Below are 16,092 nucleotides of genomic sequence, written 5' to 3'. Positions count from 1 at the left end.
GTGATATGTTCACAGGTCATTATGAAACCAAAGTACAATGCAAAAAGTAAGTACCAAGCATTTTAGATCACCCTAAGCCCGGCTAAATAAAAATATTCTCTTTAATAAATCACCTTTTCCCGTGAAATCCCTGCAAGTATGAAATGGAGAAATTTCTCTAACTTGGTGCTGTAAGGAAATACACTATGCAGAAGAAGCATAACCTATTGAACCTGAGCTCACGATACAGAAAAGACACACAAGCCTGCGGCCTCCAGGAGTAGATGATAAACTGTCTCCTGGGAAACATCACTGGGCGTGGTTTGCTATTATAACATTAGAGTTTCGGTTAGGAAAATAATGAACACAGAGTTTTCAGATTACTGATCACCCTTCCCAAAATGGCTATTCTGCCATCTGTCAGCACCCTACCATTCCTCTATAACAGGCGTATAGACGGCTTCAGGTTATTAACTGTGGTACTCCTTTGGCTTGCTCGTTCACTGCTTTCCTAATTTACTCCATGGGCAGAATTTAACATGATTTAATACTCATTTAAGAGATGCTTATTTAGTCCCCAATATGCACCATTTTTGTTTCTTCTGTGCATGAGGGCTGTGTTGTAGTGAAAACATGCTCCGTTGACATGGAGACAAAGGTGCAGCACCCACCTGCTCTGGGGTAGAAATCAAAAGTGGTTTTGAGGGATAATGACCCCCACCCAGAGTCTATGACAATCTGGACAGATTCAGCCCGGAGGAGGGTGTGTGGTTCAAAGTCAGCAAGTACACAGCATCCACAGCATCTATGTTCTTGGAGTTTAATAAAGCTTAATATAGGTTATATAAATAAAGGAGCTAAAATCTCACTGCAGAGTTCAGGCCAAAGGTGGCCTGCATTTAGAAAATAAGGGAAACAGAAATTAGTTCTAAAAGTAGCAGGGAGTTGTGGAAGGGCTTTATAAATAACGCTACCAGACGCTGAGCAGTGGTGGTGCACGCCTTCAATCCCAGCACTCAGAAGACAGAGGCAAATGGATCTCTGTGAGTTCAAAGCCAGCCTGGTCTACAGAGTGAGTTCCAGGTCAGCCAGGACAACACAGAGAAACCCTGTCTTGAAGAACCAAAATAAATTAATTAATCAAATAAACAAAAAAACAATACAAGACTTGTTTTGTGCCAATTCCTTTAGCTGATGTGAAGGATGAAGTCAGAGGCAAAGATAAATTTATGTTTCTGTGTCTATCTTCCTGAAAACCATAAAGCCCTAAGTGAAAGAAGGGGAAAAAAACGGCATCACTGTTAAGAATAGCTGATGCTCACTTAGAAGCCAGTAGAATGCATGACTAATGGATGAGGGACAGAGGGTGGGTTATACAGCTATATCAGTCATGGCTGCAAATGAAAAGGATATTGTTATGGTTATGGTTTGAACTTGAACTGTCTGCCACAAGCATATGTATTTGAACCCTTGATCCCCAGTTGGTGCTGCTTATTTCTGGAGGCTACAGAACCATAAGGAGGTAGGACCTAGCTAGAGGAAGTTGATCACTGAGGAACAGGTCTCATGCATTACAGTCCAGGTTCCAGACAAAGGCTCTCTAGGCTTCCTGATCAGCATCGATGTAAATATCAACCTCATCCTCATGCAACCTTGTACCTACCTGCCAGCTCTTCTACCATGCCTTCCTGACCAGAAGCGACTGTACCTTTCCAAACCGTGAGCCAAAATAAACCACCTTTTCTTTAAAGTGTTTCTTGCCAAGCATTTGGTCATAGTAGGACAAAACCCACTACAGTCATAAACTTGAGCAATGGTATCAAGAAAGGAAAAGAGTGGACAAAGACCTATTAAGGGAGCATGTCGGGGGGGGACCCTCTAAATGAGCAACTTGGCACACAAAGATTTAGAAACTGAGACAAAACACACATTTGGAGTGAATTTGAGAGTTTCTGTTTGGGGCATTCTGACCTGCAGGCACCCATGAGGCTTCAAAGTCAAGATCTCTAGCAGACAAAGGATGCTTTTGAAGCTCAGACAAAAATTTCCAGCTACAGGAGTTTGCAGTAAACAGTTAGTTGACAGAATGTAAAAGTAAAGGAACCATCACCTACAGAAGGAGTTTTAGGGTGAGGCAATGCTCACTCTGTAGAGCAATAGCGAAGTCTCCAGAGACTACCAGGTTAAGTGCTAAATGATGAAGACTATTCATGAAGTTCTGCCCCAATACAGAAAAAGGACTTTCTGTGCAAGGGCCAAGTAAGCCCTTGGGAGCAGGGACTTCAAAATCTCTGGCAGCAACTACAAAAGTGAATCAATCAAGCACCATTTGTTTCCTCTGAAATGAGGATGTTACACCTGAGTCACCAACTCTGGGTCCACAAGGCAGCTTGAGTCTTGGATCCTTAAGCTATAAACTTTGGATGTAAGGAAAGAGAAACTCTTTCCAGCTGCCCGATTTTATGATTATAATCAAGTTTCATTGTTTGCTCATGAAGAACAAATGCACAAACCCAACAGAGTGGCTCACCTTTTCAAACAATAGGATCAGAAATACAAGAAAGCAGATGGAGTTGATATCTGGTGTCTTTATTGCTCTGCTGAACAAATGAGAAAACAGAGTTCGCTCGTGTCCACCTCATGATGCTAATCACTTCGTTAAATTGACTTCTTTGAAAGCAGATCACTGCTAATAATTTAATTCCTTCCTACTCTCTTCCCTGGGTACCTAACATTTTAGATAAAATATTTTAATAAAATATTAAAAGCAAAGAAATGACACCCCAGGTATCCAATTGGATGGTGACAGACATTATGAATCCCTTTTACCTCTAGCCCTAGCCTATCAGATAAAGGAGATGAAGTTTGCCATTCTATGGTCTTACCTAAGAAAGATAGTCTATTCCAAATGACACCTAAACACTGTAAACAAAAGCTATTCCAAGGATGGCCACAAGTCTTACCAAAAGCAGCCATAGGATACTATGGAACATTCTCAACTTTCAATTAAATTGTTGCAGCTAAAGTTTTACTTTTTCATAAAACAGACTTTAGGTTTTCTGCCTCAACCTGAAATCTAGCTGACATGGTTCCTACTCTACCAAATGGGGTAGCTGAGTTCCTCCTTCACCTCTCCAGATTATATTCCAACTCCTTCCACCCTGCCTACCATTGCTCTGTGACTTCTATCTGGGTTTATCTACAGCGACAGAGGTAGGCATGCACAGACTCCTGCTTCCCCTTCTGTGATATCACAGGGTCACTGTGTCCCTACAAAGGCAACAGTTTTTGACAGTCACAAATCCCCAGTCATTCTTGCTAGGCCGCCTTTTAGCACTTGCCCTCATTGTGTTCCTACACTTGGCCACATTTTCTTTCTTCCCTTCTTTTTATTTTTTGAGACAGGGTTTTTCTATGTAGCTTTTGGAACCTCACTCTATAGACCAGGTTGGCCTCGAACTCAGAGAGATCCGCCTGTTTCTGCCTCCCGAGTGCTGGGATTAAAAGCGTGCACAACCACTGCCTGGTATTTGCCCACATTATCTAAAAGGTACCTTTAGAGTGCCCGCCCCAAAGGACTTGGTTGACACATATCGTCTAATCAGGTCCTGAGACACAGGTTTGAAGAGTGAGTTTTTACAGATATTGTCTGTAAACTGTGAAATACTATAAGGTTTCCACCAGCAAACCTAGCACAGACGTCAGATTTCCATGCCAAGGGAATCCAACTGATTCTTGCCGTATTTCTACAATTCACAGTGTGCTGTAAAAATAAACATGCAGAAGGCATACAATCAGGATCTGAATGTCACTGCCAAGCTAACCAGAAGTGTGTTTTAAAACGGGTATCTGGAGGAACAAATGAAGGATTCAGACCCATCTCTGAAACGCAGACAAGATTCCGTCTTCCTGCCTCAAACTCCCATCAGGATATCTTGACCCCGATGGAGAGGCTTTAAGGTAATTCGAGCTCCTGTGGGCAAGCCATCAAATTCTGAAAAGCAACGACTAAGTGGATTTATGTTATTGTTAATAATTATAGTTATCAAAACAGTCACTTCTAAAAGAGTCCAATATCAGTGACCTAGATTTACTATGTCTTTTTCCAGTAAGTCTTGAAATGAATAAACCATGTAGTTTCTAAGATACATAGTCCTTTGTGTTCAGTTCATTTCTCAAACTAATAAAATTAACTTCAAGTACCCACTAAAGAAACTCAGTAAGAAGGCCATGCCATTGATTCCTCAAAAATCTCTTAGAAGATATTAGGGACACCTGTTTTTCTTGTTTTGTTGCAAGCTTATTCACATTTTTGTTGCTTTGGTGGGTTGGGTTTGGGAAGTTTTGTATATTGAGACGTGAGTAGTGCTTATGTAACCTAAGCTGGCTTCAAACTCAAGATCCTTCTGCCTCAACCTCCTGGGTGTTAAGCTTACAGATAAATACTACCAACCCTAGCATAGGGGATTCTTTGATAACTCTATACAGCTGTTGTTCGGCGTCCACAGAAGTCTGTTTCCAGGATTCCACAGATACTCAAGTCCCTTAGATAAAACAGTGTGGCATCTGCTTACATATCCTCCTTTATACATTAAGTCACCTCATTACTTAAGATGCCTCATATAGTATAAATAGTTACAATACTGTATTGTTCAGGGAATAACCCTCAAAAAAATATCTAGGGCTGTGGATGGAGCTCAGTCACAGAGGGCCTGCCTGAAATAACTATGAACATGTTCAGTATAGATGCTGTTTCCCCCTAACAATTTTGACCTGCAATTATTTGAACACAGGGACTCAGAACCCATACCACGGAAAGCAGACTACATTAGCAAATCTAAATTTACCAGTAAGTTCAGAGAGGCATGTTTAGCCTCCAAATTAGTTTAATTGTCCAAGGTCAGTATCAATCTGCATTATGCATTGGCTCCGTAGGCCCCGACTTCTCTGAAGACAATTCCGTGATGTTCATAGCATGTCCCTGCTGGAAAATCTCAAAGCTAACCAAGATGATCAGGAAACAGACTTTTAACTCCGATTCTACAAAATATCTCTTTATTAAAGGGCTTTCCCATTAGTCCCTTAACTAGAGAATACTTTTTTATTAAGTACTGTAGTTTAAGTACATGATCTGTTTCTAAAGTCATTTCCGGGTATACAGCATAAAACTGAAGGCTAATTGAATTAGTAGCTCTGTAGCAATGTAGGCTAGGTTTCGGTTAGAAGATCCATTCCTATGCAGAACCTGAGGCTCTGTGAGACAGAAATTCCACCACCGGGGACCTTTTGAAAAGGCAATGTGACAGTGTTTTCTCTGAATTTTAAAAGTGCATGTGCCTTTTTGGCCAAATAATTCTATTTCTTGGAATTTAGTAATAAGGAATTTTCACACATATTCATGAAGACCAATGAGAAGAAATCTTCTTTTCCCATACAGCTGTGAGAAAATGGTTAAATCCTGGCGTTTACATACTACAAGATTATATGTCACACCAAGCTGTCTACAGTGCTGCAGAGATGAGAAAACCAGTATGCAGACAACAAAATTGCTATGATATACAGTTTTGAAGACAAAGCAAGCCACGCAAAGATAGATGTGGTATGATCCAGTTTATATAATAAGAAAAGGCATCTGCATGTACAGTATGCTCCAACTTACATAACACGAAAACCACGTCTATGTATCTGAGTATGTAAATGAATGGACTAAGGGAGAAGAGAGAGACACTTGAAGCTGTTGCCAATGGTTATATCTGGGGAGGGTGTAGGTGGGAAAGAGTACTTTATATATTGCTACTGTCTTCCTGCATTGTCATTGCAACTGGAATATATCAGTACCTCACTTACATCATTACATCATTTTAGAAACCAGTAAAAATAAAAAGTTAAACTCCAGAGAGGACGTTGGGTGGTCTATTCAAATAACAGAACATCAATAGAGAAAGGAGAACCCCATCCCAAGGGACTGCACTTTTATTTGACCCAACGTGATCTCCCACTGATGAGTGAGAAGGAAAAATTAGGGCAGATGCACCTTGAAAAGCTCACCTGCAGAAACAGATCTAATTTCTCTATGCTCAGAGCAAATATAGCAACTGTCGATAGAGGAAGGGACATCCCATGATTGACAGAATTCAAACCAGTGACCAAGGCAAGAGAACTCCTTGACCCTCAATAGGGGAAGTTACTCATTTTTCTATTCCAGACTGTTCACATTTCAAAGCATTGTCAAGAAATGGGATAGAAAAAAATGTCCCCCCTCTCCCGATGCTGCACATTTACCTTAGAAAACAAAGAGACAGGAAAAGCCAGAAATTCAGAATCTAAACTCTATACTCAAAATAAAGGACTATACAACAAATGTAAACCCTTCCCCTTTTAAAAAAAACTGTTTTAAAAATCAAATAAAACTAATGGTATTTTCTAGGACATGGTGCATCTGAGAGTTTACAGCTGACACAAGGATCAACATGGAGCTCTCAGGCTGAATTCCTGGCACAAACGTGTCAGGGTAGGCACCAACAGGGGTAGTGTGCATGCCAGTGGAGGCCAGATGTTAACGGTCATTCCTCATTTGCAACAATCTTGGGCTTTGTTTTTCATGGCAGGGTCTCTCACTGGTCTGGGGATCACTGATTGGGCGGGGCTGGCTGGCCAGCTAGCCCCAGGTTCTGCCTGGCTCCAGCTCCTCGGTGCTGGGAGTCTCTGCGATGACAAGCAAGTAGCTTTGTTACATGACTCTTGAGATATAACCGAGGTCTTCATATTTACGTGGCAAGCATTTTACACACTGAGCAATCTCCGCAGCCCAATTTCCAAGCACTTTTTGGTTTATCTACTAACCTATTTTATGTGTATGAGTATTTGGTCTGCATGCATGTCTGTGCATGTAGAGACCTGGTCTCCACAAAGACTATCAGATCCACTGAGACTGGAATTGAAGATGGTTTTAAGTCACCATGTTGGTACTGGGAATCAAACCTGGGTCCTCTGGAAAAGCAGCCAATGTTTTTAATCATCTCTCCAACCCCATCTGATCACTTTCCAGTGGGAAGATTTCACATATCCAGTACCCTATATTCTGTGTTCCTTTTTAAAATGTGTATGCAGTGGCAGGATCCTTTGACAGCTGCTCCTAGAAAGGGACACAAATGGGCCACCACGCCTAAGGTCTCTGACACCTGTCGGCAGCACCTATGTATGCTGTTTACCTGGCTCCTAAACCAGAGGCTACAACAGCCTCACGGACACCATAAAACCGCCAGGTGAAAAGTAGCCCTCGGGTGCCGACCTTGCATAGGCAGCAATGCCCCCCACCCTCGGTTAGCATCTACTCACTTCCCTCTCTCAGACTTCCAGCCTATGCCACTGCAGAGACAGAAGTCCCGAGAGCAGCAGGATGAGGAAACAGGGCTTGATCCTCAACTTGCTATTCCGATTCCATCTTCGCAGCAGTTGCCAGAAGCTTATCTATTACATCTCAGTCCAGTCACTTAAAGTAAGTGCCACACCATGTTTTATGGCAAAAAAGAAAAAGAAAGAATAAGACCCCTCCTCTCCGCACCATGCTCTATCCTAACTACAGGGAACACAGAAGCACGGTTGAAGAGAGCTGGAGGGAGTTCTGGGCTAACATGCTGCTTGCTTATAATCCCCGCGCCAGAGAGCCTAAAGCAGGAGGATTTGTAGTTCGGAGCAGCATGTGCAACATAGCCAGACCCAGAACAAAACAAAAATGGTTTAGGGGTCAATTCACCTGGATTTCATCTCAACTCTAAGCCCTAACCCATGATTAACCCCTCAAATGTACGTTCTCTCCAAATGCAAACATGAGTCGGTTACCACTCCATAGTCTCAAGAAAAAGAGCCCAGGGGAGGAAGTGAACGAAGGGGCACATTTCAAGGTCTCAACAAGCATCTGGTTTTGGGTTTTTGTTTTGTTTTTTCACCTTTACCGTTGTTAATAGTACCCTGAACAAAGAAGTTGAGTGTTCCCACCAATGCCCATGGGAAAAAAGGAGCCACGATGTGCCCCTAAACATCAGCGGTCCCCAAATTCTTCTCATGGATGTTTCTGTCCTTGCAAGGCTAAATGACTTAATATGGTCTATTTTAAAGCCTTGCTGAGGGACAGAGGCCCTGGGGATAGCATCTGGCTCCCGCATTACAGTTCAAAACCCTACACTCACAGAATCTCAAGGCAACTGGAGCTGAGTAATGTTGGATTTCTCTATCCAAATGCAGTCACAAGGTGGGATGAGTCCTGAGGAAGATCTGGCACTAGGAGGTGGCCTGTGGGGTCACTGGAACCTTCCCTGATTGCAGGATAGAAGTGTAAATATTATAAATAAATATAAATAAGAGCTTCCCCTGGGCGGGCTTTAACAAATAAGCCAGCGCCATCTGCCCCTGATGGAGGAAAGTAAGAATTGTGAGCAGCGATCTTGGTAGCATTGGTGGGAGAAGAGGCAAAGTGGTTGCCACAGCAACACGAATGCTGTCCCCAGCACCAATCATGCTATACCAGCCTTAGCCTGCGGTTGGCTCAGAGGCAGGGTGGTGAAGCATTCTTTAACACCAGAATCAGCCGAGGCCACATGGCTGCCATGGGACAGGGTCAGGATTGAAGCTCAGGGATGACTTCTTCCAGCACCGTAGGATCTCAAATGTGCCATTTCATGTGAAGGCAACCCCAGAACACAATTCCCCAGCTACTCACCCAACAACTTTGACAGGGGCCATGTCTCAGGCCAAAGTTCTTCACGTTGTGGGGGTCATGCACCATTTGCGCAGCCTGGTGAGTCCCCCAGACTCTTCTAAGCATATTTCAAATATATAAAATTAAGTATTATTAATAAGTACCACAGACACTAATCATACTTATCAAAATCATAAGTTTTGAAAGTGAACTCACATTGGGCTAGAGAGGTAGCTCTGCCGCTGATCTTCCAGAGGACCAAGGTTAGGTTCCCAGCAGCCACGTGGTGGCCGGCTAACAACCCTCTGTAACTCCAGTTCCGAAGGATACAATGCCCTCTTCTGGCCTCCTAGGGCACTGCACACACATGCTACTAAGACATACAGGCAGGCAAAACATGCATACACATAAAATAAAAATAAATTAATCTAAAATTAACAAAGCAACACGAATTCATGAGAATGCACCTCTTTTCAAGCCATTAAATGCCAAATGTTACCAAGGAATGGCTCCAGTGCCGGCTGTAATTGTCACTTGGAAAGAAGTAAAAATTAAAGACCTGACCGCTGTATTCACTTAAGGTGAATCTGACTTACGCTATTCTTCCTGCCTCTAAGGAAATGGCTACTTTAGTTCATCTGTGCTAAGGAGCTCAATAACATCCTTTAATTGTTTAGGGGGAAAACAATGCTCTCCAAGGGTGGTGGACACTGAAGTAACATTTGCCTGGAATCCTCCAGGGATCCTGTGAGAAGAGCTATGGGAGACTCCCAGTGGAGAGAAGATAAGGCTCTGTGATCACATGGCGGAGGGGATTCTCACTGCATGCTCTGTGAGGAGCAGCCGGGAGAGGTCTTCAGAGAAGACCCTCTTCTCATCCACGTCCTATTTTGTTTCCATATAGGAAAGGAAAGGAAAGGCACCGTTGAAACTGGGAATATTTTTTTAAAAAAAAATTGGACATTCATCCTCCCAAACAAAACGACCTCTTGGCTAAGTTTTGAAATGGAGGGCATTACCACCACCCTCCAGGAACTCTGGTTACACCTTCCACAGGACCACAGCATCCAAAGAGAGGAAAGCCCAGCCAGGCTTCAGTAAGTGAGGTTCACGATCATGAGAACTGGGTTGACTTTCTGAAAGTAGGCTTACATACAAGGACGATGCAAGATTCTCATTCACCCGCTCACTGCTCTATGAGTACTGGAGTCTCCCTACACCACAGGCGAATTACACCCATTCTTATATTTGGTGGGGGTAAAGAACCGGAGGCACGGACACTCAAAGTCATAACTAGAAAACAATATTACAGCTTGAGGAAGCAGCTCTGCTCTAAAGGGGAGGCTTTATCAAAGGAAAAACTATTAAACAGAAAAACAAACACAAAGGAACAGAAGCAAGGTTATTCTGTGCCCTGCCTATGACGGGGGGGGGGGGGGGGGCGGACGTGAACAGGGCTCAGAGTTAAGCAGCATCCTTGCAAACAAGGTTAACATTGGAACAGGAGCTGCAAAACCAGGTGCCTGTCAGTGCTGGAAGATGTCCTTATTTCTCAAGACGTGAACAGGTCTCTTCCAGAGACACATTCACTCGGGAAGTTAAAAGGAACTGTTTACAAACTGCAACCTGGACACCAACTGCCAATAGTGGTCACTAAACATCCTCATGGGCCCCTTGACCTCATTCTAAGTATCAAATGCAGAGCTTCTTGCTTTTACGGAACTCACAGTGATAGCGTTCTCAAGGCCTGGGTCATCCTTGCTAGGAAAACATGCTCTTTTGTTCCTACTCTAGAAGTGGTCACAAATGACATTAAGGACGTCCTAATCTGCCTCATAATTTTCATTTTTCAAGTAATATTTATATTTTCCCCAAAATATGTGTGTTTACTATTAGGGCATTTGTTGAGAGTGTGAAAATTACAAAAATTATTCCTTCACAAAGCACTATTACCTAACTGCTCTGGTCCAAAAATATGTAATTTACTTGCAACATAAGATTTTATAATTTTAAAAAAATCCAATGTGGCAACTAATTATTAACGTTGTGAAAATCCACCAAAATTATTTATTAATTATGACATTTGGGTTTGCCACCTGCATTTGAAAAACCAGGCTGACAAGCAGACACTGTCCCCGGAAGCTTATATTCCAGCCTGACACAACTTAGCATGCCACTGAAGTGGGTTCACAGACACCTCAACTGTGTATAAACCCAATTTTACACAAAGGGTAGGTAGGCATGAAAGCAAGGCAAGCATTTGGTCATTTGATTACCAGTAAATCAAATCTTAAAAGAGATTAGCAGCAGCCTAAGGAAATACCATGTTCACTAGGATTGCCAAATATGTTCCACGCTGCCCAAATCAGCAGTATACATTGATGGACCTAAAGGCAGCTGGATACATTGTTGGAAAGAAAACAAACAAACACATTAGCACTAAAGGGTCTCTGTTGGAGATGGAATGAATTATTTCAAGGGTGATACAAATATTTAAAATCCACCTCTCCAAAAGCTCTTTTGAAACCTTGAAGGGTTTTTTAATTCCTGTTATTTCCCTATCTGATATGACAACAAGCACACAGCCTGGGTTCCGGGGCATGCAAGTTTAACGTCATTCACATTTCCCAGCACACAGATAGAAAGCTTGTGAAAGAATATTGCAGTACGAAGCCCTTCTGTGTGGGTGTGCATTTGTAAAATAAAAGTAGAATTATTCCAACAGATGTAAATGTGTTCCCTGTGATCAAATGGAGTCTTTGAAATTCTGTTTTGACAGTTACTTGTAAAACAGCATTTCCACAGTGATTAATTCAGAGCTTGGTAGTGATATCATCAAAGCTAAATCAAAACTAAGTTCTGATGGCTGAGTAACAGAAGTTGGAGGGAAGCACAACCAGGGACGTAGCACACAGCACTTGGCAGCATATTGTGTCATGTTAAGACACACTAGTTCCGTCAGCAAAGTTTCGTGACCATAAAAAGGCTCAGAAACGCTATTTCATTTTAAATGTAATTTTTTCTTACAGGTTCACCCAAGACACCGGTCATGTGTAAACGTCTACAGTTTTAAAAGATGATATAATAGATCAATACACCAGTTGAAAAATATGCAAGACTGTTCTGTGAAAAAAAAAAACCCAGCATGCTAGATTACATAACACAGCCAGCCAGGGATTACACCACAGGATTCTGGTGAGCTGAATGTCTGATCCTCGGTATGATTCTGAGACTTAGGTTATCAAAGTTTGAAGGGTTCAAGACATTAGGTTCTCAGTTCAAACACATCTCTTAAAAACCACCAGTTCTGAAAACACTAAAAAAAAAAATTAAGTTAAAATTTTACACACACACACACTATCTCCCCCTCTTCCTCACTTTCTGGGCTCACAGGAGTACGCCCAGGTCAAGTCACTGGTTGCTCTTGCTGACCATCTCTACGATCTGATTTCTCTTTAAAGGAGAAATTCAATTCTTTTTGAAAGCATTGTACATCTGCCTGCGTTTGGACATTACTTCCAACCAAACCACTTAACACATATCTCCACAATGGAAAACTTAAGTTTATGGCCCACCATGTATTCCACTTGGGCTTTAAAAAAAATGGTGACTGTCCACAAATGCTTTGTCCCAAATAAATCTCAAGCACCTTGCTTTACAACAATAGGAAGAATCGCTATAGGAAGTTTTTTTTAAAAAAAATCATATCTCAAATGCGTGCATATTTGTGGAAATATAATGGACACTTGCCATTCTTTCTAGAAAAATGCTGGTTTTAAGACTCTAGACTTGTTCATTTGGAGAATTCTATGTTTTCACACTTCGATTCAGTAGTTTACTAAGTCTAAACTCGGAAATTTTGTACAATATAGACAGGGTCTAATTGACTAAGAAAAACAACTTTAAACTTCTGAAAATAAAGCAACCTTCATTTACGTGCTTTTAGGAGGCCCAAACACTGCCCAGAAGGAGCGCTTAGCCTGTCAGTGTCAAGTGGAAACGCTCTATCATTCTTAAGCTGTCCCCAGAAGACGCTGAAGATGCACACGCACACACATTTACATGCGTTGCACAGTGCCAACTATTTCCAACCAAAATAATCATATACACGTCGAGCGGAGCTATTTCTAGCGCAGAAGCGGGTGAACGTCCGGGTAGGCAGAGGAAACCCAGTAGCAGATGATTGCCGGGGAGGCGGGTGGCGGCGGGGTCCCTGCCTCCCGCTCAGGGCGCCTCGCACCCCGCACCTGCACCGGGTCCCCCGGCAGGGCATCCGGGGGCGCGCGCGCGCGTCCGGGACGCACCCGCGGGAAGCCGAGTAGCCCGGCGGGCCGGGAGCGACTGGAGCATCCCCGGGCGGGACCCGAAGCGCCTTCTCCTACCTGTCACTTCGAGGCGAGTCGCTGCCGGGGATGCGGCCGCCGCCGCCTCCGGGAGCCCCGCTGTGTGTATGCGCGCGCGCGCGCGTGTGTGTGTGTCTGTGTGTGTGCGTGTGTGTGCGCGCGTGTGAGAGCTTGTTTGCGGCGCGGCTCCTTAGCCGCTCGCGCGCCGCCACCCCCCCTCCCCGCCGCCGCGGCGGCCGAGCCCCTCCGGCGCCGCCCCGCCCTCCGCCGCCTCCGCCCCCCACCGGCCTGCGCCTCCCCGCCGCGCTCACCTCGGCCGCCCGCTGCCCGGGGCGCCGCCCGTCGCTCCCGCCGAGCCGGGCCCCGTGCGGCCCCGGGCCCGCCGCCCTTGCTCCCGGCCGCGACGCTGCCTCTGGAGCCCAAGCCGTCGCCTCGCAGCCCCAACCTGCCCAGGCTACGGAGCATGCCCAGTGCGGCGCCCGGCGGGGCTGGGGGTGGACCGGGGCCGAGCGGGCCGGCCGTGGGGGGGGGCGGGGGTAGCGGGTTGGTTGTCCCGGGGTCGCCGCTGCTTTCCGGGTGCAGGGTCCCGGGACGCGCCCGCGGGGACTGAGCTAAGCCCGCAGCGGGACACCACGCTCTGGTGGCCAACGACCCAGCGGGTGCCCTGCCCGGGAGGAGGGGGCGCGGGCCAGCCAGAGCCGGGAGCGGGAACTGCGCTTTCGTCTATGTTACATTGAACAAACACGGAGAGCGTGTACACTGCAGCAGGCACTGCGAGAAATAGGCATTTTATTCACTGAGCCCGAGAAACAATCTGCCGGAGGAAGTACTACAACACGCTTACACTGAGCCAGAGAAAAAGTGATTTCCAAAGTCTTCCCCCAAGTGATCCTAAGATGTGCACCCCACTCCACACCCAGACTTTGGTGCCAGGGATGCTGGGGGCCGCTCCAGCCAGCTCTCCCAGTTCGCCCTGGCCCTGCAACCGACACCCGGATGTCCCAAGTCCTCAGGCGGTCTGGCAGTGTGCATCCAGGGACACCCTTTGTGAAGACCCTATCCGAGCTGCTCCGGAACTCCCCGAGGGCTTCCTCCAACCGAGGACTCTCTAGCTTCCTCCCCCCACCCCCTCCCGCCTGACGGCGGCCACCAAAACCCGGAGACGTGGCACCTGCGCACTGGGGACTGGGGCCCATGCTCCAGGCTGAACTGGGCATGCTCAGCTGCCTGAGCTGGTCTAGCGGGTCAAGAGGAAAAGGCTTGGCTTGAAGGGTAGCTTAAGAAATGAGGAGGAGAGGGGCAGGCTATTAGGGCAAGAGGCAGACCAGGCACTGTGGCACAAGCCGTTAAAAATGCAAAACAGTCGTTCCGCTGATTCTCTCTGGCAATTTCTCTCAGGAGTAAAAGGGGACTAACCATCGAAAGTTGATCAACTAGTGTGATGGCACATGCCTGTAATCCCAGTTGGTATGGGTTTTGACAGCAGCCTAGACTATATCGTGGGTTCAAGGCCAGCGTGATCCTTGTCTCAAAACAAAAAAGAAAAAACAGTTTGCTACCTTAAGGGAGATGGGCTGAGAGCCACTGAGCACTCCCTAGCTAAACACAAGGCTTCGGTTTTAAGTGAGCTTTGAGAAGGGTTTCTGAGCACTGAGCCAGCCTGCCTGTGACAGAACTGAGGAGAAACATTCGCAATCCTAGACCAGTTTTTCCTGTAAGGTTAAAAAGACACAAAAGATCCCAGAGAAAGCTGGTACTTGGCTGGCCAGGGGTCTTGAAGATGTGTTGGTTTGGGCCCATGTCAGTGCTTCTGGGGGTCCAGTGGGTAGGACATGACGGGAGTAAAACCTGGTGCTCTGCGTTTCTGACAACTCCTTCTGATATTGGTGAACTTAAACTGAGACTGACTAGTAAGGGGTTAGGGCAGCACTGCAGGCGTGTTCTCCCTATGTGTGAAAAACTATGGCTCAGAAAGGGTAAACCATTTGCCCCAGGTTGCACAGCCAATAAAAGATGCAGTTGTTCCTCAAGTCTTCCTTTGTATACCCTATATTCCTCAAGTATTATCTGCAGAAAAGTGTTCGAGAAACTACCATTTGTGTGACTGACAGTTCTTAATAGTAGAACTTAGCACATAAAGCACTCAAATGTAGCCAATTAGTCTTGGATGGCTAACAAAACCGCCAACACATAGTAGCTTAAAACAATTAGTGCTCACCTTTCCATGGGTGAGCTTCTGGGACGAGAATGAGCCAAGCGGTTCCATCCTGCAGTCACACGTGTGTGAGATGACAGGGTGCTTCTGCATGGCTTCCACATAGCAAGCCATTCCCTCCAACAGCAAGGAAAGCTAGTCCTAATTCAAGACAGTACTTCATACATTTTATGGACCAAAGAAACTAAACAACTTTCTATCCAAACACAAACCGTGGGAAATACACTGCATTTCGTGATAGGAGCTTGTAAGAAATACGATGGCCATCACAAAGAGGTCCACCACATGTACCAATTTCTATAAAAACAAGCCTCTACCCTAGAGTTCACACCGAGTTTTACAGACTAAACATTTCATTTTGCATACGTGTAAAAAACATAAGGTAGTCTTCTGTTACATCGAGTGCTCACGCTAATATTAAGCTTATTCTCACCCTCTACTCAGTGCTCTATAAACAGTGGAGTTTTCTAAATCTTAAATGCAGTATGATTTCATTGAGGCTCCTTTCTCCTCCTCTTAATGGCTTCTTAGACATGTTTTTCAAAGGCCTTTTTGTGCCCGACAGGTTCCCAGGCTGCAAGAAGAGAGACGTGTGTAGCGCGCAAGGATGCCAGCACCCACTGTGAAGGCTTTCCCTGGAACATGGGTTCCAGAACACCTCTCACCTACAGACACTATAGTCCCAATTCCCTAGCCACATCAATGTTATGCAGATTATTATTAGGCAGAGGAAAGGGGGGGAGCTCACCCATAATGCAAACAGTCCCCGGCTTAGTTTATTTTAAAGTCTTGTTCTTGTGAAATATGAAAGAGGAAGAGCTATAGTGGGGAATTTGACGTTGACACTCTGGACCATA

At 45.0% G+C, this 16,092-nt stretch overlaps 1 protein-coding gene across 9 annotated transcripts in view; it reads right to left on the bottom strand.

Annotated features, from left to right (window-relative positions):
* Positions 1-13,470, bottom strand: part of Plcb4 (phospholipase C beta 4) — a 358,529-nt gene extending 345,059 nt beyond the window's left edge. For 2 of the 9 annotated variants that reach the window (XM_075962284.1, XM_075962287.1), the window contains exon 1: positions 13,332-13,470. The gene's annotated coding sequence lies outside the window, so the exon portion shown is untranslated. Of the gene's footprint in view, positions 1-13,059; positions 13,250-13,331 lie in introns of those variants that run through there. The other 7 variants (XM_075962286.1, XM_075962291.1, XM_075962283.1 and 4 more) reach the window with 6 other exon arrangements.
* Positions 13,471-16,092: the final 2,622 nt, after the last annotated feature.

Source organism: Microtus pennsylvanicus, chromosome 2, assembly GCF_037038515.1.
Source record: "Microtus pennsylvanicus isolate mMicPen1 chromosome 2, mMicPen1.hap1, whole genome shotgun sequence".
In the NCBI taxonomy this organism is placed as follows: Eukaryota; Metazoa; Chordata; class Mammalia; order Rodentia; family Cricetidae; genus Microtus; species Microtus pennsylvanicus.
This window is presented reverse-complemented; position numbering and strand designations above follow the sequence as displayed.